The sequence below is a fragment of the Triturus cristatus genome, chromosome 1_2, assembly GCF_964204655.1.
Source record: "Triturus cristatus chromosome 1_2, aTriCri1.1, whole genome shotgun sequence".
In the NCBI taxonomy this organism is placed as follows: Eukaryota; Metazoa; Chordata; class Amphibia; order Caudata; family Salamandridae; genus Triturus; species Triturus cristatus.
Window position 1 is genome coordinate 590,540,298 of NC_140580.1, and position 26,421 is coordinate 590,566,718.

Genomic DNA, 26,421 nt, shown 5'->3' on the forward strand with positions numbered 1-26,421 from the left:
CATTCTATGGGCATCTTGGCCCATAGAAATGAATAGGAAGCCATTCCTTAATCGCGACTCGCAATTTGCGAGTCACAATTAAGGAATGCTAAGGAATCACAAAATATTTGCAAATTTTGAATTACATCTCGTTTTGCGATTCTCAAATAGCAATTGTCTAAAAATCGCTTTTTGAGAATCGCAAAACCATTCTTTGATACATATGCCCCTAACAGCTGTTAATACTCTTAGAAAAAGGCATCATGCAGGTAGCACCTATCACCCTCACTATAACCACCCCCAAACACACATATTCTTGTTCCGCTCCCATACATTATCCCAGCTAATGGTGGCTTAATGCAAGTAAACCACAATAGTTACCATCATGTTTGTATCTCTTCATAAGGCCGACAGGTTGATGCTGCTTTAAGTACATTGGTCGCACAACCAGTGGTGAAATACAGATCTCGGGATGCGTTGTTTATTTAGTGTCAGACAATAAATTGCTTCATGGTCTCACGTATCACCATCCTGTAGGTGCCATCCCATACGGTACAGTACCATACTTTAAAGCTGCCTTAAGGAATTATTCCCAGCTTTGAGCTAATACATAATCCCCGCAGTGGCGTAACGAAAGTTCAAGTGGGCCCCCTGCAATATACACGGAGGGGCCCCGCTCCAGATTTATTCCAGTGCGCTCAGGCATAAGTACTATGCCGAGGGGGCCCTATGCAGCTCGGGGGCCCCCGCACCGCAGGGGATGCGGGGGCCTGTGTTACGCCCATGAATCCCCGTCATCCCACCATTCTTACTGCACTCTTCCACCATAGCCACAAATGTCAAATCGCTTCATTAGTAAGATGAACACAATGCAGAATAAGATTACCTCTCATTCCACCGCTCCCTTCTCAGCACTCTCTCTTCCCCTTCCTTTCCCCCAATGGTCATTCTTTTCTCCATATCATTTTCTGAATTAAACAACACTCTGTGTGACATGAAACCAACCTAGCAATTTGACACTTCTATCCCTCCTTAATTCATTTTAACAACTACCTGAGTCCTTCAGCAATCTTTGGCCTCCATCTTTACTAACCTTCCTCTCTCACAGGGTCCCTTCTCCTCTGATCTAAAAACTAGAAGAAGTGCTCTTCTAAGCATTTCTTTCTTGGTATTCACAGTCTCAACATGCAGCAGAGCCCCTGGACCTGGAGATTTCATTGAGCACTGTGCAGGCACCGACTCTCCTGATCTCCTGGCTCAATCTCAAGCTGTACTCCTGGCATGTGAGTGACTGCAGCCAGAGAGGGACCTTCTATGCGCTGAGAGTGCACGCTCTACTCTCGATGATGGTGACGCTGGCCTGCTCACCATCTTAGACTCAGTAGTTGCTTTCAGCGCCATTGCCATGGGAGACCTTCACCCACTCCTGTCAGATGAAATTTTGAGGTAACGTTTTCAAAATTAAATCCTTTTTTTCCCGAACAAAACACACATAGTGAATTGCCTGCATGCACATCACAGAAAAAGAAACACATTCAGCACAAGACACACTCTGCTGTTCCAGAAACAGATAGTTCAAACTAACAACATCTCAGAAGGCAAGTGTGTACCACAAGACTATGGGTCTTTATTATCATCCGGCCAAAGTATGCCACTATTACATTGTAGAGGTAAAGTTCCATTGGCAAGTATTGATTTACTATTCTTAACTCCATGCCTATGTACCTTGAATAGACACATACAATGGCGGCCTCAAGGTGTCTAGGTGTGGAATTGCCATATTAATATTGTTGATATTCTGACACACAATCTGGCTCTAATTTATGGAAAATATCTTTCAACTTTTAACTTGTCAACACCCTTCAAGCCCCATGAAGAGCGGGAAACAACCACTCTCGGACCATTTGGAAATGAGATAGAATACAGAATGACGGACCACTGTCGTCACTGTGACTTACAGCTTTCACGTCAGTCACCGTATGGGAGTAACCTAGCTGCCAGTTCTTGGATGAAGGCAAAACCTTAATTCCAGTAACCCATCTTTATCCTCACAGAGAACTGGATGACTGCCTGGATCCCACTAGAGTTCAACTCATTTTTAATGACAAGCAAAGCCCTCTTCCTGGTCAGTGAGTCTGGATGAAAACAACTTGTGTACACCTTCTTAAACAACCACATTCCTTTGAACTGCCTCTCTCAGAAGAGCAGTTTCAGAAGTGACCCCATTACAGATTGAGACACCGCTCACCTCGTGAGACGTCTGTAGCAATGAGACAGCAAGGGTGTCCCCGGTCCAACCCATTACAAGCAGGTAGGTCACACATCACTGTCTACAGTGCTCTACAATAACTCAAAGGGGCTCCCAAGACTCCTAGTTGGACACCCCTCCATCTATCATTGTGTCCTTCCATTTTTGCATTAACCTTCAAAACAGTGCCCACTGCTGCATCCTTAACATCTTCAAGGCCTTCCACTGAGGTTGGCTCCTGACCTGTGCTCAAGTCAAGTCCCACAACTACCTGCCTGTTGACTGTTCCAACCCTTAACTCTCTCTGCAAGCCCCTGCAGTCACCTGTAACCTTCCTCAAGTCTCTGGTGAGGGGCCGGGCAATGATTCCGGGAGGTCCTGTGTAGTTCCACCTCATGCCCCGCTCCCTTCACCCACTGGTGACTCCTCACACGTCAAAGCTCCCGGTGGGTTCGTGAAGTTTGCTCCAGTGCCTCCCCTCCATCCTACAGGGCCACAACCCGGAGCACAGAACAGACCAATGAAACGTCCCCTGAAGCTCCTTTGTACCCCCCGACAGGCTCAACACAGCTCAGAGCGCCCGTTGGGCGTACCAAGCTTCCCTGCGGACCTCACGTGTCCTGCCGGCCAATTCTTCTTGCCGCAGTCTTGAATGATGGAAGGCCTTTGGGAAAACATTTTCTGCCTCAAAGTGCTCGACGAGGAAGGTAATGTATTCAGTAGGATTTTCATTGTCGCACTTGCAGTGTTTCATTTTAACTGTGGGAAACATTAGTAGCTATGACTTCATAGAAGGTATGAAAAACAGTGCTAGGATTGGAGAGAAGTAACTCCAGGAACCCTCAAATAGGGAAACTGCTGAGGTGGGATGAAAGGGGGAAGTCCGAAAAGAGGCGTGCATGCCGGTGGAGTCCGGCAGGCAAATATTAGAAGGGGAGCATGCAATGCAGCGCAGCAGCCACAGCTGAAAGGAAGGGAGCAGATCCATTTCCACTATTATATGCCGCTGTTTTTCTCTCTCTGCCTGTGCTGGGGCACTTTAGGCTGCCTTGCACCAATGGACACGCTCTTGCACCATAATGCTAAGGTGTGTGCTTGATGTCAAACATAGGTCCAGTTCTGGAAGGGGATCTTTCCATTGCAAAATACTCTACTTTGACATAGTTCAACACTTGAATAACTTCATGTGCTGCTCGGTACAGCGCACATGCAAAGTTAGAAATGATCTGAGAAAAGACAAATGTTTCTCTAATGTTACATCTGCCTTGAGGATGCGTAAATTTTTGGTGCAAATCACTTATTTTTACCAATATTAGTAGATAGGGATTTCCATCAAAACCCATGGATGGTTGCATGGGAACATCCATGCACCACCCCTGGAACACCTCTTGACGCAAAGTAGCACTAGGTAGTGCAAAGTGTACATTGTGTTACCTTGGGGCTACTTTCTATAGCAAAACAGTGAATCCCGAAATCCAGACTTTGTGTGAGTTTGCATCACTTTTGTGACACTAACCAGGTGCAAAGTGTTGATAAATGTTAGATTGTGTTAGGTTGAGTCTAACTCAATTAGAAACATTTATATTTAAGGTGCTTTGGGTTCAATTGCCTGATCTACAGCAGTAAAAAACCCTGATACGAAATACTATTTTGTAATATGTTGGTTGGTGTAGCGCCTTGTCTGGGATAAGAAGCGCTATATACATGCAACGACACTACATTACAATAACTTACCTGAAATCTTTATTTCTAACCTTGACTACCACGTTACAAGCACGTTATTGTGTGCTGCCTAAATGGTTACTATTGTAGCTACCAATTTGATTACCCACACACAACATGCTTTCCCAAAGGACACACATTCAAGTCAATAAAGATGCAAACAACCAAAATTTAAAAAAAACAACAAAAAACTGTTTAATATTAGATGAAAATACCTCATTGTACCTGTTCTCGACCCCTCCACTTGGAGAAGAGATGTGACGTGTCACCTACGGCAAGCCCAGGGAACACATACTAAGGAACTGTCTGTGAACCGTGCAGCCCAGGTGGGAAATGAGTGACCCAGCCCAGGAATAACAGAAATGAGTTATTCAAACAATGGCGGAAGGGGAGGAGTCCTATCAGCCCCTGGCAGGCAGGTGGGAGCAAGAAGAGCCACACAGTGTGAGAGCATTGGAGGATTCCTCCAGGACCAGCTCTATCACTGTACTGGCCGGGACCAACCCGGAACCGGTTCCCGATCTGTCATACCTGCAGGAGCCCGGATCCGGCAGCTTTCTCAGCCATTCCGGCACTGATTAAAAGGCAGGATTTCAAATAAGAACAGTGATGCACTTCTTCGGGCCGGATTACAAGCAAGTGTTATTTCTCCAATGATTTAAGAAAATAAGGCCATTTAACCCACATTTCCATTACCAATGGGAAATATACATCATTCAGCAGCTCTTCTCCCTCTCCCCACCTATCAATCTTTGATGCCTGCATTTATTACCTCTAAAGCACAGCAGTATTCAACACTGCTGAAGGGAACTGTACCTGGCGGGCAGGGTGGAAATGAAAGTGCTCTTCAAAGCTGAAAAAATGAACCTGGTGCAAAGTAAGTTCCCTGCTTTAGTGCAGCACTTTGAGGAATACCTTAGGATATGTTCCTTTTCACTACCTAAATATCTTCCGTGTGACAGTATGTCTTGCAACTAAAGTCTGTAAGTTGTTGTTTAAGATAACATTTCTCAACATTGGTGAAGAAACTTTACTAAACAGAAACTATTTTTCGTTCATAAACTAGGGCTTTTATTTTCACGGTATATTGGTCACATTTATTACTAGATAGTGGGATCAATCAATCAATCAGGGTTCTCATAGAGCGTGGCTAATAACCCGATAGGGTCTCAAGGTGCTGGGGGGTTCTGCAGTTCAGTCGAAGAGCCAGGTCTTGAGGTCCTTCCTGAACTGAGGCAGTGAAGGTGATCGCCTGAGATGTAGAGGTAGAGAATTCCAGGTCTTCGCACCGAGTTGGGAGAAGGATAGTGGGATACATTTGGGGTTCCCTGTTATCTCTGCGGGGACAGACCCGAACCGGAATCAACAATACCGGGTGTTATCTCCCCACAAGATAATGTAGAGTCCAAGTTGTTTTCCTCGGAATGAGGAATGGCATGCAGATGTGGTGATACTGAGTTCATTTCCACACGTGTCCACATTCCAGAGGAAATACCATGCCCAAATCAACAAATATTTAGCACCTGTTTAGAGTAGGAGGTGAAAGGTACAGGGCTTTTTCTTCTGCCTCAGCGTAGGTGAAAGGGGGCAAGAGGTGGCGGGAGGGAAGGGTTATTTCTTCTTCAGCCGGGGAGAGCTCCTTCTCTTCCCCCAACCAAAGTGCAGGCAGGTGGGGGGCAGGTGCAGTAGCTGCCTGCAACTCCCGCGCAGGGGCGTAACACAAGCCCCCGCATCCCCCACGGTGCGGGGGGGCCCGAGCTGCAGAGGGCCCCCTCAGCACCGTAGTCAGGCCCAATTGCTCGGATTAAATCTGGAGCGGGGGCCCCTCTGTGTGCGTGGCAGGGGGGCCCCTCAACTTTCGTTACGCCACTGCCCCCGCGGCTCTGCGGATATCTCTGGATGCGGGGGCTCTGGACATCGAAATATCAGGTTTGGAGTTTGAGAGCCTTTAATTCCAGACCTGAACACATCAGAACACATGTATTTGCCCATAGCGGCATTCTCATACCCCAGAAGCAATTTGTAAAGGAGCCCCTTTCTGGAAGCTGCAATGCAAACTAGCACTGGTAAAGCCAACAGGTCGGGGCTCACCTTTCAAAGGCAAGACCTGTTGGTTTTGTCAATGCCGCTCTATCAGTCCTCCTTCCAACTTACTAATGTCTGAGGCACGGACACGTCCAGGTATAACTTGTTATTAAACGTTACATTCATCACATTTCACACAAGCACATCTGCCCTAGAGGGCGCACAGGTCAACCTTACTAAAACTTAGCATTTGTGATCGGCTTGGATTGATAATATTGCCTTAAAAGAGCAATTTTTCCTCATTAGTTGGATATTTCCCAGGAAATTCTTTGTACTTAGCCCGTCAGCACGCAATGTTCTGTTAGTGCAATTCACTTCTGCAGCCGCGCATAAGTGTGACTGAGATGATTGTTCAGCTGGAGGGCGATGAGAGTCTAGGCTGGAGTCGAAAGACTCAAGCCAAATGTTTTTGGTCTGTGGCACTTACTGTACCTGTCCCTTCAGGCTGCTGGCATCCATCAGGCATCTTCTCCAGAACATGGAAGACACCAGGCCAGAATTACAATGCATGAACAGAGGCGTAACAAGGGTGCCACAACCCCAATGCAAGCAAGGAAAATGTCCCCCATTGTTTGTATTAAAAGGGAGCTATAATTGGGTGCTGTGGGGCCCTCAGAACCCTGGGCCCCAGTGCTCCTGCACCAGCTGCACTATTAATAGCTGTGCCCCTGGTCAAGACAACGGTGCAGTTTTTGGGGCGGGTCTGCAGTTAATTTGTGGGAAAGTGAATGGCCCTTTGGGGTAAATCTCATTGGCCCTCAACATATTTTCCATCATTCTTCATACACTGGTACAGATCCTGAACGGAGAGAGGACAAAAGATCGCCTCCACTAGCAACCTAGAGTTAGGTCCCTACGGTCGGAAGTGACTTTGAATATGTGGCTTGTAGCACAGTTTTGCCAGCCCTACTGCTGTCAATAACCGGTGTTACTATTACTAACCACAATGATACGCCTCTTAAGAATGAATGTTTGAGTCAGCAGAGACAGGGTTGAATCCTACAACTTTCCTCTTTGGTGTAGGTCCTGTTTTGGTGATAATCGATAATCAGCTCTGTTGATGCTTCCGCTACAACAGCCAGAGAGAAAGAAATCCCAAAAGCCCCCGTCAATGAGTTTTCTAACCTTCACATTAATGAGAAAATAAGGCTGGATGAATAGATGGATGAATGTGGTGGCAATGAAAATACAGGCCCCGCATGCAGTCTAGAGCCCCGATAATTTGCGTCATTGGCCACTCATCGTAAAGAGGTTAAAGCTCGTGTGCCCAACATAGGTTTGAGAGGCCAGGATCCAGGCGATTACCACAGAACACGTAACCGAGGTCCATTTAGATTCACAGAATCTAAATCCGGTTTATTTTATGTGGTTATCCAGAAAATCTGCAATGGACTTCGCATCCCTGGCAGTATTATGGATATCCTTAGTTTAAAGGGAATTGTTTTAAGCTCTTAAGAGTGCAGCACCCCCCAGTTAGGAACGAAGAGTACACCCGTTATTGGATGTATGAACGATGACGTGAAAACACACACTGCAAAAACATAGCTAGAAACATAGCTACCATACATGAATATGTGCCCGGAAACGTGTTGACATGCCTGTGGCTCTAATATCAAGCACTTGGCCCCATATGACCTTGGAATGGATTTATAGGAGTGTATTATTCATGTACTGTAGATAGCAACTGAGATTGTTTAGGTTTAGGAATTTAAAATCAGATCGCATTTTTGGGAGGGTTTGTCGATATCTAGGTAGTGTGTATTTCTGAATCTGCATTTTCACTGTCTGTGTTGTTTCAATCTACGTTTTTTTGTACATAGAACCTTAAAATGTGTAAGCCGAACTTGAAGACATTTACCTGACTACGTAGAATGGGTGAGCAGATATGGAAGATGGCTGTACACCGGGTAGGAGTGGTGCTGGCAAACACTCACAGGAACACAAAGACAAGTTCAGATGCTGTTGTCCTGAGCAAAGCTCAAAGCTCTGCAGTCTATACATAACAAGCATTTGCAATGCAATAGATCTCGCATTATTGAAGTTTGACCTATTGTCATTGCTAAATAATGCAACACCAATAGCTCAAACTGCCAGTCTAGACTAATAAAAGGCCTGACACCTCAGCACTCATTATTTCAAGTGAATGGAAGTGTCCTGAAGCACTCTTCCCGGGGCCTGTGCAGAACACAAGAAGCCATCATAACAACAGCATGCAGCAAACTAACCATGTAGGCCACGATAGTGACGCTGCGTGGGAGATTCCCTGATATCGGCCTCTAAGAGCCCGTCAGGCTGGGGATGAGTCAGTCGCACGCAAGGGATGCGTCTGTAAGACTGTCAGACTGGGGCATAGACAGCCACAGAGGCACAGCTTGGTACTTTTTATAGGACATGAGGGATGAAGCAGTGCTAGTCACACTCCAGGCTGGGCCTTTAAAAGGCAGGTAGGGCTGTGCAGGTGCGACCCTTTACCTATGCTACTGAGAAGACGTTAGGGCCGGGGCAGAGTCAGTCAAGTGCCAGACTCGTGCCTTTTCACTGCTTCCGGGGTGCAGGTATAGTCAAGCACACATTAGTCTTGTGCCTGTAAAAGGGCAGTTGGGCATGGGCAGGAAAAGGTCACGTGTCAAACATTTGTATCTGATAGGTCGATAGGGTTGGGTCAGAGTCAGATAGGCTCCTGACTTTCGAAGCACAGCAGAGATGGGGGAAGTGTCAGACTTGTGTCCTCAAGTGGCCAGAAATAATCGACTGAAGTAAGTTTCCCTATAACTATGTATATTCTGGGATCCACTGAGGGATGGAAACACCCTTTGCAGAAGTAAAAGTCAATAACAATCTGCACATACCTGCGGGGGAGGGTGGGGTCTGTTGCCATTTTTGACATGATTCTGGGCGAGGGTCGATGGAAACAGTGGCACGGAAAGGGACACAGACTCGTTCTCACTTACACATCAAAGCCACCACAGCAACTCTTGCCGAATGAAGACGTTAGTAGCTAATCTCCACATTTTATGCACGATTCTTGAATCCCTCCAGACACAACTAGCGCCCGATGACCCGGTCAACTCGTAATAAGCACATTAAGAAAGAAAATAGAACAAGCGGCACTGAAAGTGATTGCGAAAGTGATCGCTATTGTAAAAAAAAAAAAAAACGCACGCAAGAGGTGCGCACGCGCGCCACAGCGAAACATGTGTTTTCAATTATCGCGCCCGTGTCTGGGCACGATAATTGATACCACAAGGCCTTTGGTGCGCGTAATAGACACCAATAGGCCATGGGCGAAGCAATGCGCCCGCCTTTGGCCTATTGCGTGCTGTCTTTGTGAAAAACACGCACGCAAAGGCCAATCGTGGAAGCCAAAAGGAAAAGCACACGCACAAGCGTGTGCGATTCCAGGCTCCGTTTTCAAACCCCGGACAAAAGGACTCTCGGTGCGCGAGCAGTGTTACGCACTGCATCGCTAGGCGCGAGACCTAAAAAATCTATTCTTTATTTAATGCTGTGAGTTAAACATCCAGTAGAAACAAGTGCAACGATGGAAAAGCTCTTTGAGGGTGCACAAAGCCACCATTCCAGGTACATCCTAATACTGTACAGTATTAGGATGTACCTGAAATGGTGGCCTGTTGTGACTTATGCATACCCATCTCTGTTATTTGAGCTAGTGTTATAACTAGATAGTACAACTTCAAATGTTGCATGAAAAAGTGTGCTAGCAATGTGTTCTCACAGTAGCTGGCGCACGCAAATTATCAAAACATCATGGCTAGGGGGAGGAGCCTAGCGCGCATCCAAGGCTTACGGCTCTCGAGGGCCTCCGCAACCTCCCACGTCTATCCTGACTTAATCCTGATTTATTTGACGGGCTTTTGCTGATGAACTTGCGCTGAGGTGCCACCCGTTTTCCAAATTCGGATCGGACGCCGGGAACCGGAATGGTTGCGCACCGAAATTTGTGGCCTGCTCTTGCCTTGGTCCCGATCTCGAGTGGGTGAGGTGCCCGGGTACGAAGTGAACAACAGCGGCATGCTGGGCTCGACCTGCCACGTACCCCGCACTTTCGCTTTCGTTTTCAAGCTTGTACTCTGATATCAGCTGAGGGACTTTGGTGCTTCAGAGGGGCGCGGATGGCGGAGTGTCTGGCCTGCCTCTCGGACTATACTCGGGCTTCCTGTCTGTGACGGCTGTGTTCAACTGAAGTAGCTACCTGGTCCTTGTTCCTGGTGCTGGCGGGTGCCAACTTTGGTGGCCTCCGGACGATGGCGGCGAGACTAGACGGAGACAAGTCGAAACCCAAGTCAACCCGGAGGGGAGCCTATACTCAGGTCAATAACATGGATCGTTATGCGCAGACAAAGGGATCCCCTAGTGGCTCGCATAAATCGCCTGAGAGGTCCAAAGAGGTCTCGGGCCCTTCGTCAGAATTGACCTTGCTGGATGTTATGGGCGCCATTGAGGAGATGAAGGCTGCTGTGGGTCAGCAGTTTGATACCCTGGCTCATAAATTGGACGTGGTCCTGATCGATGTGAATTTGGTCAGGGCAGACCTGTCCAAAACTAACGAGCGGGTCGACTCTTTGGCTCAAGCTGCGTCGAGCCTAACTGTGGACGTGGCTGCCCTGCAGACGGAGGTCCGTAGGTTGCGGGTTGCCAGTGACCAGACGGACCGTCGACTTGAGGACTCCGAAAGCAGGGCTAGACGGAACAATGTTCGTATCATCGGAGTGCCGGAAAGATCGGAGGACTCTGCTACCGACCTTTTTGTGGAGGATCTGGTGATCAATCGTCTCGCGCCCAAGGGACTGAGCAAGTTCTTCGCGGTGGAGCGGGCCCACAGGATTCCGGGTGGCGCGCCCAAAGTGGGTGCTCCCCCGCGGCCTATAATCGCCCGACTCTTTCACTTTCGGGATAGGGATGCTATCCTTCAGGCGTCGAGGGTGGCCGGGCCGCTGAAGTTTGAGAACTCTAATGTCAGTTTTTACCCGGACTTCACGCAAGCGGTCCAAAAACAACGGATGGGTTTTTTGGGCGTCAAACGGCGCTTGAGGGACATGGAGTTGAAATATGCGATGTTATTCCCGGCCAGGCTGCGGGTTGAGTTCCGGGGTCGCTCACACTTCTTCGACCGGCCGGAGGCGGTTGGAGACTGGTTGGATGCCCTGCCTCGGAGACAGGATCGGGACGGTCAGATGGCGGCGAGCGGAGAGGGTTTGGTGCAGCAGGACTAGAACTTGGTTCCTGGAGATGGACTGGACTGGTGACGTCTTGTACCTTGGCTCAACTGGACTCTAGTTTGGGACACTATGCCCGTCAAATGCTGGAGGTTGTGGGGAGCTTATTGGGGCCTTTTCCTCCTTCTGGGGTTCTTTTTGTGGTATATGTTAGGGCGACAAGCACACTGCGAGTTGGGGGGGCTGTTTGGGCTCATGCAGGGGTGCAGGGAGGGGGGAGTTGTGGTTGGGGGATTGTGGGGGAGGGGGGGGTGTTGGGGACTGTTCGTTTGTTTCGCAAGGCAATGTGAAGTTCTCTGCTGACTTGGCCGTGTTGTGCTCTCCGGGATGTGGGTATCATGCACGGGAGTGCGATGGGAAGTAGGGGATTGGGAATCCTTTCGTGGAATGTGAATGGATTGGGGGACAGGATCAAGCGCGGGGTGGTGTTGCAGTTTTTGAAACGGATTTCGCCCGACATTGTTTTCCTGCAGGAGACACATTTGATTGGGAACTCCTTCCATGCCCTAAATAGGAGGGGCTATCGCCTTGCCGCTCACTCTGATTTTACTTCTGGCTCAAGGGGAGTGGGTATTTTGGTTCGGACCTCTCTCCCATTGGAGGTGGACGAGGTGCTTCACGATGATAGGGGGCGCTATGTGGCACTGGTGGGGAGATGGGAGGGTAGGACTGTTTCGCTCGTTGCTGTTTATGTGCCTCCGGGGTTACAGACAGCTACATTTGCTGATTTGGGGCGTCTGGTCCTGGGACTCCCTGGGGGGGTTCTGGTGTTGGGGGGTGACTTTAACGCTGTTGTATCCGGGTTGGAAGACCGTCGCCCCCCCAGGGATCTCCCTAGGGCCCAGGCCTCGTTGGGTGGCTTTCTGGACACTTTGGGACTTGTAGATTGCTGGAGGTTGATGCACCCGGGACAGGCGCAATACACCTTTCACTCGGGGGCCAGTGGGAGTCTCTCGAGACTTGATTATATGCTTATGCCGGCGGTCCAGGCTGGGATGATTGGGGAGGTGCGTCATTTGGCCCGAGGTATTTCTGACCATTCCCCTATATGGTTGCAACTGAAGGTTGTCCCCCGGGGCAGAGGGGAGAGTAGCGCCCATTAACCCCTGGTATTTACGTAACCTAAGATCCGCGCGGAACTGGTCAAGTCCACCGATCACTACTTCAATGATAATGTGGGGTCGGTGTCGTCGGCTGTCTCCCTATGGGAGGGTTACAAAGTGGTGATCAGGGGGCAGGCCTTGTCACTTATCTCCCATGCTAAGAGGTGCGGGAGAGCAGAGGTGGTTCGCCTGGAAACTGAAATAGCTGAAATGGAGGAGGACTTGGAGCGGGGTGTTACTGATGAGAAATTGCACGTTCTCGGCCTCAAACAATCAGATTATAGAGCGCTAGTCACGGATGCCGCCAAAGAGATGTGTAGAGAGCAGCAAGGACGATTGTATGATGTGGGGGATAAGGCCGGAAAGTTGATTGCTTGGTTGGATAAGAAGGAGAGAGCGAGCAGGGTGGTGCCCGTTGTGGAGAGAATGGATGGAGTGCGTGTGACTGACCCTGTGGAGATTGTTGATTGCTTCGCGGATTATTTCCGCGGGGTATACTCTCCGGTTTCTGTGCGTTCGGAGGAGGATTCTCATCTGTTGCTTAGAGACATTGCATTGCCAACCCTATCGGAGGCTGATGCAATATTGATGGAGGCGAAGTTGTCGTCAGATGAGATCGCTTTGGCCACTCGCTCGATCGCGTCTGGTAAGGCTGTGGGTCCTAATGGTCTTCCCATTGAACTATATAAGTTGCGTCCCGATAAGATGGCGCCGTATCTTCGGGACATGTTTTTCGCGGCACGTGCTGCGGGCTTCCTCCCCCCTGACCAACGTCTCGCCACCATAGTTGTGATACATAAAGAGGGGAAGCCGCGAGATCGCTGCGCTTCCTATAGGCCCATTTCGCTGTTGAATGCAGAACCCAAAATTCTGGCCAAGGTATTGGCTAATCGGCTGGCCCGGGTCGTGGGCGACTTGATACACCAGGATCAGTCCGGTTTTATACCCCATCGGAATACCGCCCTGAATTTGAGGCGATTGCACGGCGTGCTTGCTAGAGCAGAGTTCATACGTGAGCCGGCCATCTTGGCATCTTTAGACGCTACTATGGCGTTCGACACTTTGGAGTGGCCGTATATTTGGGCCGTGTTGGCGAAATTCGGGTTCGGCCCTGAGTTTATTGGTTGGGTAAAATTACTATATGCTGACCCACTGGCTCAGGTTGTGGTGAATGGTAGGGTATGTAATCAGGAAGGGGGGACACGAGAGCTGGTTGTTTAAAGAGGTCCTGTTCTAATGCTCCCGGGGGTCTACATAGGAAAAGACAGGTAAGAGCAGTTCCTCTGAATGGCCAATTTGGAAAAGATAGTAATGATTAATCTGATCTGAGAAGGGAAAATTCAATTTCAGATCTTGTTGCCCTCACACACCTGTTAGGGTGTCATGCTTCATCATTGAGCGTGCTCCTCGTCGGACCGGCGCTGCAATGTCCGACGGGCCTGGTGGCATCTTTATCGGAGATCTTTTGATCTGAGAACGCCGTTTTGTGTGAAGACCATGTGAATGATTGTGGAGGGTAATAACTCCTAAGAATGTGGGGATTCGAAAAGATTTAAAATAGGCCCTGGTGAGGAGCAGACACGTCCTGTTTTGGCCTGCCCCCCGCCAGCGTTTGGTGGGACCGTTCCAGTGGTCCGGTTGCTACTCCTTTACCTATGAAGCTCTGAAACCCCCAACTCTGAGGCGGAGCCATTTATTCTGTACCATACTTAGGTTCAGTTTTACATGTGGTTGACCTCAAGTACCCCGTTATAAGAAACTGTGGTATATGTACTGATTATTGGTCCCACGGTCCTGAAGAAGTGTCGCTCGAACTTGAGCATCCATGACACGAAACATGTTGACCTCTGTCAACTATAGGCTACCCTGATACCTAGAATCACCCGAGTAGCCTCCCTGGTTTTACCTAGTCCCAGCCCTACCTAACCTAATTAAAACTACTGAGGGGCCAGGGCCTATTTTAAATCTTTTCGAATCCCCACATTCTTAGGAGTTATTACCCTCCACAATCATTCACATGGTCTTCACACAAAACGGCGTTCTCAGATCAAAAGATCTCCGATAAAGATGCCACCAGGCCCGTCGGACATTGCAGCACCGGTCCGACGAGGAGCACGCCCAATGATGAAGCATGACACCCTAACAGGTGTGTGAGGGCAACAAGATCTGAAATTGAATTTTCCCTTCTCAGATCAGATTAATCAATACTATCTTTTCCAAATTGGCCATTCAGAGGAACTGCTCTTACCTGTCTTTTCCTGTGAATGGTAGGGTGTCAGCTCCCCTCGCACTGGGGAGAGGTACGCGGCAGGGTTGTCCGTTATCACCCCTTCTCTTTGCACTTTCTTTGGAGCCTCTCACCGCCTGGTTGCGTTGGGGGCCGTCGCTGCGGGGCATTAGATGGACGCCGGAGTTTGAGGACCGTGTCTCCCTCTACGCGGATGATATCCTTCTGTATCTTACCTCTCCCTGACAGTCGCTAATTGTATTGGTGGACGTATTGAATTCCTTTGGTCGCAACTCTGGCCTGGTCATTAATTGGGCCAAGTCATGTGTTTACGTCCTCGCGGGTGAGGCCCCCCTTTTGCCGCGGGATTGCCCTATCCAGATTGCTACACTGGGGTTCAAATATTTGGGAATCTTTATCTCTCTGGATCCCGCGGTCCGCTATGAGCGGAACCTTCTCCCTCCCCTCCAGCGATTGAAGGCCGACGTCACGAGGTGGCGACGACTTCCGCTCTCGCCGCTCGGACGGGCGGCATTGTTTAAAATGATGTCGCTACCTCGCTTCTTGTACGCTTTGCAAAATACTCTAGACGTCGTGCCAGCCCGTTATTTCCGTGAGGTGGAGGGTCTTCAGCGCCAACTGTTTTGGGACGGGCGGCCGCGGATCGCTCTCGCCAAGTTGACGCTCCCTTGGTATGATGGGGGGGTCGCCCTTCCCGATATTAAAAGATACTATTGGGCGTCTCAATTGGCGGCGGTGAACCACGGGATATACGGTTCCGCCTTGAATCCGGCCTTCGAGATGGATAAATTACTACTCCCGGGTGGGGATTATAATAGGGCGCTGTATTCGGTGACCCCGGATGCACGGTTGACAGGACCCACGCAGGTTGCGGTGCGTGTGTGGCATGCGGCGAGTGCTGCGATGGGGTGGAGGGATCGCTTGACTCGGGCGACGCCGTTGTATGCCTCCGAGCGGCTGGGTTGTTTGTGGAAAACGAAAGGCTTTGAGAAATGGGATATGATTGGTATATGTAAGGTGGGTGACCTTTGGGCGAAGGGGTCTTTTAAAACGTTTGAAATGCTTAAAACTGAATACAAATTAAATGATAGAGAGTACTTCCGGTATGCACAAGTCTACCATGCGCTGTGTTCGGTCTTTCCGGACGTTGCTGCTATCCCCGAATATTCCCCGCTGGAGGATAGAGTGTTAGATGGCTATGTGCCCGACAGCACTATCTCTCTGATCTACAAAAAAGGTATTAATATTCGCGCTTACTTGCTAATCCGTCTGCGGGAGGCATGGACGGGCGACGGCTTGGAACTGGACGATGAGGACTGGGTAACATCGGTGGCCTCCCCGAAAGAGGTGGTGATCCCGGCCCGCTTACGATTCGTACAGCTGAAGATCCTCCACAGAGTGTATGTCACGGGGCCCGGTTTGCTACGTATGGGTTACTCGATGGATGGAATGTGTAAGCGTGGATGTGGCCTGTCGGGTACCTTTCTTCATATCCTATGGGAATGTTTGGAGGTTGTGCGATTTTGGAACGGTATCCACGCTGTAATGGAGGAGGTCACGCACGTTGCTCTGTTGCCAGAGGCTAGGAGGTGTTTGTTGAATGTCTGGGAACCGAATGACTATAATGTGGCACAGACGCAGTGGGTGACTTTGGGGTACATGGTGGCTAAGCGTAACATTGCACAGCTGTGGGGTTTCCCGAGGCCGCCCACGGTCGCGGTATGGAAGGAGAATATGGACTGGTGTATGTTTAGGGAAAAGACGGTGTATGTGGCGAGAGGCAAGCCTGGGAAATGGACTAAGGTATGGGGTCCATGGAATTTATATCGTGGACATATCTGCACCCCGCCTCTGCCGTTAGAGGTCGATATTGCTTTGTCCCCCTAGCCACACATTCTGCGGGATTGTGTGAGGTGTGTTCCATGCTTTGTCTCCCCGTTGCCCCCCGCTGCCACTTCCTGTCAAGAACTGCTTTAGACACTGTCCGTTGTCCCCCGTCCTGGGTAGCGCACGTTGCTATTTCGGACTCTCATTGCCTTGAGTGTGTTTTGTATTTAACAAAAATGAAACTGTCTTTCTCGATTGCTCTCGGCCTATAGCCATGGCCTGTTGCATGTGCTCACTGACTGCCGGGAGCTTCGCCTCTGGTTCATTTGAATGTGTGGCGTTGCATTGCGGGCCTTCGGGCTCTGTAGCGGCCGGCCTTGGTGGTTGTAGGCCCTTGTATGTATTTTATTGTGTAATAAAGGTTTCTTTAAAAAAAATTTTAAAAAAACATCATGGCTAACTTTTTTATCAGACCATTCATCTTTTGGTCACCATTTAACTCCATTTTTCATTTTTCCAAATTACATTTGGCTGCCCTGTACGGAAGTTCAATGAATGTTTTGGCAAACATGGAAAGTGGATGAGTTTATGCTGGCACTTTATAATATACGTTTGCCTACATACAATTCCAATGTATGTATGATTTACCGGGCAATTAAGAGATTTTACTAAAACTTATAGAAACACAAAACCTGACCATCAATTTTTCTATCCTGAGTCTTCAAGGACTTTTTGAAACCACAGATTGGACATGGTCTCAAGTTTTATTTTTAATTCGTCAAAACAATCGTCTTTCCTTTAGTTCATTCAGTGTTTTTTACTCTTTTATTCTCCTGCTTTGTACATATTCTCCTTTTTGCGAAAAAGAATGTTCAATGTATTCTGCCCCTCAGTGTAACTTTCTGTCTCTTTCTTCTTTGTCCTGCAGCATCTCTTCTGTACTCTAATTCCTGTCGGATAAATTCAATAAGAATTTGGCAGCATTCACTGTAAGATCTCAATGGGATACCATTAAAGACTTCAGAGAACAATGGGGAGGTTTTGGTAAAGACGATGAGTTTGTTGTAAGACTTCTAAAAAGCTTTAGCATTGCCTAGACTAGTAAACAGACCTATAGTTCCTGCTTGAGAATACAGGGAAGATCTACTGAGAGGTGGTTACCTTCAGACCTGAACATCCTAGAGTTTCACTGATTGAAATATGTGGAGCAGCTATGTGGGCCTCCTCGGATACATTTGTAAAACATTACAGAATTGGTAAATTGAAACCAGAGGGGCATGATTTTGGTGAAGGGTTTTAAATTCTGTTTTGTCTTCCTACGGTCCGGACTTGCACCGTAAAACGTTGTGTAGATATAGCAATTTCGTCTTGTTTATTACATTTCGAAGGCCGGTTATGGCTTTGGTATACTCACAAGTAATGACTGGGATGAGGACAGACGGGTGGAAGGGATAATGCCTGGTTACTTACTGGTAATATTTATTCCCCCGGCGTAGGAGAACTTGCAAAGGGGAAACCGACCTAAAAAACACGAGAGCACGAGACACTGGACTATGACGCAGGAGCTCGTATGGTGGTTGGCTGCACTGAAATATCAGATGCCACCCTTGCTCCAGCCTTCTTCCGCCTCGTCTCATATTTGGCCACAGCCAACCGACTTCATTTCAAAGAACAACATTCTTCCTCTCTGCATCTCTGCCATATCGTTTCTATAGGCCACCAGTCACAAGATGTGCAACATTGATATTTTTTAAAGCAGTGGGTGAAAAATATAGATTAAAGGTGCTTATGAGGGTGAAAAATCCACAAAATGTATTTTTACAGGGGAATGTTCTGGCAACAAAATTGTTTTGCTGGATTTTTGTCTTGCAAAAAGAATTTCTCCAGAAAATGTTGCAGTGAGCAAAGCTGCAGTGTGAAAATGACATACTTTGCAACTTCACAAAGTGGCACAGTTATTAACACCGCCAAATGAAATGTCATCCCGTACACACCTTTGCCCCTGTAGTGTTGGCAGCAGCCGCACGCAGGGCATCCTCTGGGCAAACTGGCATTAAAAAATGCATGTGCCCCAGACAGCCTCCTTCTGTGCTGAAGAGGCCTTGACTGGCGGCCTCTGAGCAGCGACGCCCCGCCCTTCTGTGAAGCATCGCCCTCCGGGCAGGGTTTCTCCAGCCAGGCTCAGGGCCAGCTTCCCATCATGCCAGCACTGAGGCTAGGGCCTGGGCTTAGGTGTGAGATTAGCCTCTCCCTGCGCGTGGCACTGCTGCCAAGGAGCCTCGGCGTCAGTAAACAAGAGCCGGGCCTGCAGATCCAGACTTGAGGCTGCAGTATTTTGCATGGAGGTGGCAGAAACATTTCACATGGGGCGGCCCACTGAGGGAAGATGTGTCACTGCGTTGCGTCATCTGCGTCACGTACGTACTGCAGATGCACAGAGGGCGGACAACAACTCGAAGAAGTGTGTACACTCAATACTCGGAGAAAGGAAACGTACTTCTCCCACTCTAACTTTTGGGCTATCCTTTTCGATGCCATGTGTGATTCCCCGGACGGCCCTGGCACAGTGGTACAGACCCCTCTTTACCGGGGCTCCCAGCGCATGAAGATCTTGCTTTCTCTTCCAGGCGCTGCGTTTCAACCTCAACAACACCTAAATGAAACTTTTTTCATGTTTGCATTTACTTGTAAAGAGGTTTACAAAACTTAGTACATCCAATGAACAAAGTGGACTGAGTTATCTAAGATGCCAAGTCCAAGTGATAGGAGTTAGCACTTGGATACCAGAGGTGTGGCGCCGCGGCCAGGGCGACTGACTCCGGACTCTTTGGATCACGGTTCGGTCCCCGGTGCCGGTGGCAAATTAGCCCAGCACCATGTGACTCTGAGCAATAGCTTGCTTAATCTTCCCGACGGCCCCCAGCGATTAGAGACCCTTACAGGTGATTGTTCGCGATTTACAAATGTGTATTATTATTATCAGGTGACTAATGCGCTATACAAATCGGCATAACATAACAACAACATATTCTACAGGTATTACAGCTGGGGGGGAGGGGGGGGATTTCTATATCCTCACTCAAACTATATGTTTTAAACCATCACATTCTTCGTATAGCATTTTATTTCATCCATCCCGTCATGCAATGCGATATAGAGGGTCCTTTCATATCTGTGCGCTTGTTTGTTTTGTGATCCAGATATAACCGTTAATTTCACCTCGACATGTGTTCAAATTGCCAAAACCCTTTACCACTGAAAGATTTAAGGGTGACAGCAGACCTCTGGAGCCCAATTGCAATGTCACATGGCTCCCTTTTCTCCCTACCGTGTTCATAAAAGGACCCACCACCTTCATGGACTCATTGTTCTGAATTGTTTTAATCCAACACCTTTCCTACTGTTGCACAGACTGGAGTTGGAATAGTAAATTATACTATTACAAAATCCAGCACCCCCCCTACAGTAAGTCGTTGTAGTGACTTGCGTTGTAATGGTATACTGGGTAACAATGCGGTCGTTGTAATGGCATATGTTGAAAACGCACGCGTTGTAACGTGGCCTATTCTGATGAAAAGGAAGCTAAACATGGTCATGGACAGCATCACTCAAGATGGCTGCAACTTTTGTCAACATCACCACAAAATCACACTCTATGTATGCAATACTTCCACCATGCTCTACTTTTTACACTTAACCGAAGCTGGTGTAGCCATGTTGTCTGGAAACATTTAATCCACACCCTGACTCTGGAAATACTGTTTCTGTCAACCTAAAACTAGAAATATTTCCTCTAGTCAACCCCAAGCACTCTATCCCAAAGAACCGCAAACACAGAATTGCCACAGAAGCTTGGTTTCACTGAGTACAAGATGGAACAGAGCAGGAGTATGACAAGCCTGTGCTACTGAATGTGAGCACAAGAACATAGACAAACAAGACTATCGAAGACAAACTATCGAGGGACAAAGTAAAGACAGATAAGTGATTATAGAGAATTATGGATATAACATGCCAAACTCCACCTCTACGTACCTTGAAGATGTATATATCACCGTGGTACATATATGTGGAGTTAGGTGTAGAAAATATATGCTAACCTTTCAATGTTTTGTCCTCGACATTTGCACGGATATTCAGGCACACAACCATGAAACAGTGTTCTAGCCACTCAAGTGCGCCCCGTCTATCCAGCCAAGCAGAAGCTGACACAGGATGCAAGTGTTAGGGAACTAACATCACCATAACATAATTAATAGCACCATTCCGGGACCCTGACCATTGCCCCATTTATTTATATTTCATCTCTCATATCATGTTTTAATTTCTGTTGCAGTGTGGCCATACATTCTGTGTGTGGGCAAGGCAGGGTCCCACCCCGGCGGGTGTTGGAACACTTCTAGATTACCAATCGAACATTTTCTGTACATCTATAATCATTTGGAAAACATATTCAGGCTCTGCGGAGGACTACCTTATATTGCAGTGAATAGATATAAAATTGACAATGGGCGGGTCCCTAAGACGTTATCATCTGAACCCCAAAGGGATTTGTGTAACAGAAACCACTTTTACTAAACAGCGTACTCATTAGGTCTCGCCTGACCCAGCGCATGCGCTGGTCTGGCGAGACATTTTGTGAGGGCTCCAAAAAGTGCTACCAGGCCAGCCTAGAGCTACAGTGCATGTGCGCGGGCATGAGCGCCACGCTTGACCGAGGTTACTTTCACTTTCGCGGCCGCACTGCCGCTTTGATGTTTGATCGCGATCAGTTTCGCGGCCGCACGGCCGCTTGGCATAGCCAATAGGTCTCGCTTTTGGGACCTTATAAGTATTTAGTTATGCAACTGTTGCATGGCTAAACACTTATAAGGTCCCAAAGGCGAGACCTATTGGCTATGCCAGTGCTTGTTTTTATCATGTTTGGAAAGATGAAATGCTACCGTATTTGATCCCGTGACCTTCAGACTATACTTAGATCCTTGCAGCATTATAGTAACACACTGAGATACTTTACTTTTATATAAAATATTTGGGAGTATGAATGCAGCTTCCCCAGATGTACAATGCATATACTGCAATGCAAATAAACAAAAAAGGTCACACAAATCTTTATACATGCAGTTGTGAGACACAGGTGTGTGATCAAAAATCGAAATAAATTCTGAACAAGAGAGAGAAGAGATCTGTTTATAGCAAAACCTTCCCACACCGCAAGGTTTCTTCCTTCTAACAGCTGACCTGCCAGTGGCCGCGGTGCGCCCTGAAAGATACTTCAGTGCACTGTGCAGCACAGCGAAGTACATGTTTTTATCATAGTTTGAACAGAAGGACTCAGAGGCCAGGATGGCTCAGAGAGCTGGAATACACAGGAGGCTGAGAGAGCACCCAAGCTGAATGCACTGAAGGAACCCCGACACTGCGCCCCTCCAACTAGGATTCAAGGCGCTACACGTCCTTTCATTCCAAGTCAACAATTCCAGAATGAGTACATTGGCAACCAGGCTCCATCCATTGCCGTGGTGGCAGGATTCTGCTGCGGCATTAAATGTGCGTGCTCACACAAGTGCACATTGCTAAAATGAGACGCCCCGCTCTCTGCCGCCATTGTGACTGTCTGTCATCAGAGATTCCTGGACTCCGTGCAATGAATCTGTTAAAGCGCGCTCACTCCGCCGAGCAACGCCCGGGGCTGCTGCGGTGGTATAATTAAACTTTGCAGAAATGAATATTTCATCGAAACTGGGGAGCAATGAATTTTAAATACACGTTAGGGGGCTTTAAAACCATAAGATAGTGAGTGGTGGCGAGTTAATGTCTTTGTTTATATACACCCGGTCCCGATGCCACATCCTCCAGGCTTTCTCGTGCTGTAAATAGCAGGTGTTCCTACAATCCAACTGATTGGAACTCATTGTATCGATTTAGGACGAATAAAAGCTGGTCCTATTGGGAAGACGCATACATGCTGAACAGAGACCCCATGCAACACATGTATTCGCCCTCTCAGTTATAAGTATCCACCCGTAACTTTTTTTAGTAGCGCCCCTTCCACGCTTTACACAGTTCACGCGCCTTCACTCGCCCTCCTCGCCAGAGGTCACCTTAGCTAGCGGCTGTGATGCTAAACGAAGCCACAAATCCCATAAAGTCATGTAAAGAGGGTTAATTGCAGCCCTGCGCAGGTCACGTCCAAGGCGCACGAGAGTCCATGCCCAGAGAGGCTGGGAGGACGCCCGCCGCTCCGAGGCCACTTACCTTGGGTGTTGAAGTAGCGGACTGGACGCGGAGCTGGCCAAAATCTTCTGCGCCCAAAGTGTGTCCTTCTTATAAGAGAAAATGCCCTCCTACACTTTTGGTCACGTTTCCCCAGAGGTGTGTTGCAGCTGAGTTATCCTTCAAGAATGTTCACTTGCTCATGCGTTTAATCTTGGCTTCTCCCGTCCTATTCCACTTTCTTTGCTGCAGACAAGTCCTGACAAAGGTGTGGCATAGCTGCCGCCCTGCCCCTCCCTTTCACTCACTCCAATTAACTGACACTCGGCAAGGGAAAAAAATCTGCCTCCGGGACTCAAACTTTGGCGAAGGCAAAAGTCTTCACCTGCCTGCCCGGAAAAGATTAACCGTTTATTGATTGGAGCAACGTTTGAATGGGCAGGCGGGTACCGCCGTCCCTTTCCCTGTCTCAACGCAGAGTACTGGCACTCCGCAGGAGGGATGCCTTTACTCCTGAGGGGACAGTTCTTGCACTTTACAGCAGGGCTGCCTACATGTAACAGGACAGGACAGGCCTGGCACTTAGCAGATGGGTTGCTTTCATTTTAGTATGCAGTACTGACAATAAACAGTAGGTGTGCGTTGCTTATGACGGGACAATGCCTGCACTTTGCAGCAGGGTTGCTCTCCTGCAACACGACAGGACTGGCACTTTGGCACATGGAGTGCTTTCCTTCTAGCATGTAGTACTGACACTCACCAGCAGGTGTGCTTTACTTCTGATGGGACAGCGCTTGCACTTTGCAGCAGGGTTGCCCACCTGCAACAGGACAGAACAGGGCTGACACTTGGCAGATGGAGTGCTTTCCTTCTAGTATGCAGTTCTGACACTTAACAGCAGGTGTGCGTTACTTCTGATGGGACAGTGCCTGCACTTTTCAGCAGGGTTGCCCACCTGTAACAGGACAGGCTGACACCTTGGCAGATTAAGTGTTTTCCTTCTAGCATGTAGTACTGGCACTCACCAGCAGGTGTGCTTTACTTCTGATGAAACAGGGCTTGCACTTTGCCGCAGGACTGGCCACCTGTAATAGGACAGGGCTGACACTTGGCAGAGGCTGTTTTTTTCTTCTAGTGTGGCAATACTGATACTTGGCAGGAGGATATCTTAGTTCTGATGGGACAGTGCCTGCACTTTGCTGCAGGGCTGCCTACCGGTAATATGACAGTACCACCACTTCTCTGCAGAGCTGCTGCAGGTGTACACCAACAGAACTAGCACTTGGCAACAAGGCCTTGATCCAGTGCCGGGCCAGCCCTCTTACCATTGGTTATCCGATGGGTCTTTCTACGTGACTGAGAGCTGATGGGAGTCATCACTTTGCCATATACATTTAATTAACAGTGTGACCCGTTTGGCTACACAATAAGCACCAGCAATCAATAAATAAAGTCAATAAGTTTTATTACAAGTTAACAGTCAGGCTAATGTAAACCAATCTCAATACCGTGCTGTAAAGGTACAGAACAACAACTGGATAGCCAAACCTCCTGAAGAAGTTAGGCGCATCAGTATAAGCCAAACAAGAAGTTCAGTCACAGAAATACAAAAAATTAATGGCAAAATCTGATGCTCAGAGAAGAGTCTTCCATCTTCTCTCTTTAACATGAGTGAAGTCTGTAATCATCTAATTTTGAGTCTAGAACTAGTGAGGATGGTTAAGTCTAAAAGAATCTCAAAAGGTTGGGAAATATGTAAAAAGGTTGTGGGAAGGTGTCAGCATTTCAGAAGCTGAGTCAAAAGTCTTCTAGGGACAGGGAAACAAGTGCTAGCCTCAGCCAGACTCAGCAAAGAACCCAAGGAGCAAGCATTGAGGTCTGCACCCCTCAAAGTCCAAAGAAAAGTGGCCAACTTCAACCTGTGAGAACACTAATTAATACCACAAGAATCGTCTGGGTAACACCCATTGATCACACCATCAGGGCCTCCACTGTCCTCCATTCTCACGGTGTGAGCTGCAACATTAGCAGATTCTCTCAAGCCCGTTCTGGGCACGACATCGTCCTCGGTCACCTGTATCGCCTCGCAACATTACGGAATAGAGCCTGCCAGTTAACGCTCTGGCTCTCCATGTTCTTTTCAAGGTCTTCTCAGTCTTTCTATCACTAATACAGTGTTATATCTATTCTCAAGCTAACAAACCATGTGAATGTACCTGCAAGGGAATAGCCACACAAGCAGAAGTGGAAAAACAGTATTTTATATAGAAAGAAATACAGGCCTAGTTATGTTAACTTAACGTGGAAACTCAATGGTGCACATTTAATATGAGTGTGCACATACATCTACAAATGCATGACATGTAAAAACATGAATTCAGCATTAGGTTCACGTTGCTCTTTCAATAAATGTAAAGTACCTTTGAATGCACGAATAAAAGTAGGATGAAGAAATACATTATGAATACCAATGCTAAAACATCAGTGCACATGTTTACATAAATCAATCTTGTTTCCAAAGTAAATACATTTTAATAGTGTGAGAATGGTTTCATCAAGTGTCTAAGAAGTATATATCGTTATATTAAAGTTAAGGCACACAGGGGCATATTTATGAGAGGTTTGCATCATGTTTGCACCACGCCATGTGGTACATGCGTGGCATAAACCTCTAAGTCAGATTTATGAAGCCATGCAAAGCCACTGTGCATGGCTTTGAATGGCTTCAAAAATCTGGAGTAAGGCGTTGTCTTACTCTGCACAAGGGCGGCATTCCATGGATGTTGCGATAGTTGTTCCCATGCAACTCCCGTGGCTTTTGATGCATTCCCAAATTTACAAGGACTTGTAAACCTGGGAATGCGCCCAAATCTTACGTCTCCCAGGTGAGGCGTAATGAGTCTAAATGTTTTTTATTTCTCGTCGTTTTTTCTTCGTTCTACATGTGCTCTATTCTGCAGCACAGATTAAAAGAGGAAAATTCCTCTCAGGTTTGTTCCTGCACAAAACAATCCTGCTTGCAACGGATGCACCATCGCACCATGGTGCAAAGGTGCCTGCGTTAGCACTACACTGCCAACAAGGCGCCAAAACAGGGGGAAGAGTCAGGAACGTGCTGTATGCCTTAAATACGGTGCATTCCTGCCCTTTCAAAGTGACGCAGTGCAGCGTCACTATTCCATAGATAAGCCTCACAGTGTATGTGATTTTCTAGTTCTACAGTGAATGCACTTCAGTACTGTGCTCAAGTGCAACACTTTCCATTAATAGCATTAGGACGCACAAGTATGTAGTGCTAAGTGCACATTTATTGCATATTTGTGACGTGTAAGGGTGGAGCCGAAATTACTCCGCTCGAACCTCTGTACATTTAATGGCAGAGTAAGAACAGGCCTGCTATGCAATGCAGGGAAGGTCTGCTTTACATTTAAAGGGAAAGTACAGTGGTTCTTGGCATAACGTCTATAGCCTTAACGGCACAGTACGACCCTCTTAAGAGGACTTCTATACTTTCAATGCTGAAGTACTGTACTCCTCAGTTGAAACAACTACACCAATCAATGTACCCCTTGCCGGAAGTGGAATATCTTCACTTCATTTTTCACTTTCTGGAACTGTATGGAGCCCATATCATGGGCAGAGTCACTGACTGCCGCATTTTTTGTTTTTAACAGCGTTTTATATAGCACAAACTTCACCCGGGTATCAGAGCGCTTTACATAGCGCCAGTTGCGTTACATGAGGACACATTCATTT

The 26,421-nt window shown here is 47.8% G+C and overlaps 1 protein-coding gene across 7 annotated transcripts in view; it reads right to left on the reverse strand.

Annotated features, from left to right (window-relative positions):
* Positions 1-22,894, reverse strand: part of COL17A1 (collagen type XVII alpha 1 chain) — a 197,079-nt gene extending 174,185 nt beyond the window's left edge. For 4 of the 7 annotated variants that reach the window (XM_085606993.1, XM_085606976.1, XM_085606957.1 and 1 more), the window contains exon 1: positions 22,708-22,894. The gene's annotated coding sequence lies outside the window, so the exon portion shown is untranslated. The remainder of the gene's footprint in view (positions 1-22,707) is intronic. The other 3 variants (XM_085606985.1, XM_085606948.1, XM_085606967.1) reach the window with 2 other exon arrangements.
* Between the last annotated feature and the right edge of the window lie 3,527 nt (positions 22,895-26,421).